The sequence below is a fragment of the Ailuropoda melanoleuca genome, chromosome 9 (assembly GCF_002007445.2).
Source record: "Ailuropoda melanoleuca isolate Jingjing chromosome 9, ASM200744v2, whole genome shotgun sequence".
Classification (NCBI taxonomy): domain Eukaryota; kingdom Metazoa; phylum Chordata; class Mammalia; order Carnivora; family Ursidae; genus Ailuropoda; species Ailuropoda melanoleuca.
The window spans coordinates 4,926,717-4,928,508 of NC_048226.1; the positions used below are offsets into that span (position 1 = coordinate 4,926,717).

Below are 1,792 nucleotides of genomic sequence, written 5' to 3' on the forward strand. Positions count from 1 at the left end.
TTGAAGTCTGCAGCATGAGGATGGTGGGGGGTTGGACAAATTACATTATGCTGATTAGGTCACATGGGCGACAGCAGCCTTGGCTGCCATGATATGTGAACAGAGGCTGCCCTGAAATGCTCAGTGACAGACTTTAAGTCTATCGTTGTTACCTTCTGAACCTGCTCTTTCATTGTAGTGATATTCACTTCTGTTCTCATTTCCTTTTTCTCTGTATCCAACCGAGGGATGTTCGGTTGTTTTAGTTTCAGGCCTTGAGAGAAAGTGTGTGCATGCGTGCATGCGTGCATGTGTGTGTGCGTGCATAGGGTTTATTTTTCCTCACAGGACTGCATTTTCGGGTTTTGTTTGCTAGCAAAGTTGTTTGTGGCTTACTTGGTGGAGTGGTTTTTAACACCCGTCTTTCTTTTCCATCTGTTCCCAGATTATCGGTAACTTGCTTTACTATCGATACATGAATCCAGCCATCGTTGCTCCTGATGCCTTTGACATCATTGACCTGTCGGCAGGAGGCCAGCTCACCACGGACCAACGCCGAAATCTTGGCTCCATTGCAAAGATGCTCCAGCATGCAGCTTCCAATAAGATGTTTCTGGGAGATAATGCTCACCTGGGCATCATTAATGAGTATCTCTCCCAGTCCTACCAGAAATTCAGGTAGGGGGAAAGGAGCAAGGTACTTGCGGGCGTGTTTCTATCTCTGAGTCCCAGGACAAGATAAATACCATACTTAGCTTTCTCTGGGCTCATAGCCCCTGGGGGTGACAGAGGATTTTGAGCTGTTAAAATGTATTCCAGTGAAATAGACCGCACTTCACATAAAAGCAATGGACCTGCATTAGGCACGTGTTAATTTGTAATCAGAGAAGAATTGGAGAGTGCTTTCAACATTTGTAAATTAAACATCCAGGTGTGAGTTCAGGGCATTTTCTTAGAGATAAAGGTGGTTTGCCTAATGACTCTGGTGTTTGCAAATGCTCCGTTGAGCAGTTCTTGTGGGTGGAATTAAAACTGGGTGGAGAGAGAAGTTATTAGAACTACCACCCCAAGGCCATGAAGCGCAGCGAACATGTGCAGCTTCTCTAGAATCCCGGGGCTTGACAGCCTTCTCTTTGAATCATTGCTTCAGTGGTTTGTGGGATATCCTCTCGCCAACTCCGCACGTATGTGTCACCCGGGGATCCTGCTCTCGTGTTTATTTGCAGACGGTTTTTCCAAACTGCTTGTGATGTCCCAGAGCTTCAGGATAAATTTAATGTGGATGAATATTCTGATTTAGTGACCCTTACCAAACCAGTGATCTACATTTCCATTGGTGAAATCATCAACACTCACACTGTAAGTATTTTTTCTTTAATTACTTAATTTCGTTGCTCTAGCCTTAATTGCCTTTCCTGGGTGCTGCTTAACATCTCTGGAAAGCCAGATACCTCACCTTCCTTTAATCTTGCTGACATCACATCTGCCTTGTTGTTTCCCTTTCTTTGAGTATTAACGAGATCTGCTAAGTGTCTCAAAGTCATCCCAGGCCCTCTGCATCAGAGTCACCACAGGCCTGCTGAAACAGAGTCGCCACGGGTGGGCTCCAGAATCTGCGCTGTGAGCACCGATCTAGGGACTTGCTTTAATACTGTTTTTGTTGTTCCTTCTGTTTATCTTGGCCCTCTTGTTATTTTTCTTTTTTTTTTTTTTAAGATTTTTTTTTATTTATTAATTTGACAGAGAGAGACAGCCAGCGAGAGAGGGAACACAAGCAGGGGGAGTGGGAGAGGAAGAAGCAGGCTCATAGCAG

At 44.8% G+C, this 1,792-nt stretch overlaps 1 protein-coding gene across 4 annotated transcripts in view; it reads left to right on the plus strand.

Annotated features, from left to right (window-relative positions):
- The window catches only part of IQGAP1 (IQ motif containing GTPase activating protein 1), a 165,018-nt gene that overhangs the window by 146,710 nt on the left and 16,516 nt on the right, over positions 1–1,792 (plus strand). The gene's annotated exons all lie outside the window — the stretch shown is intronic.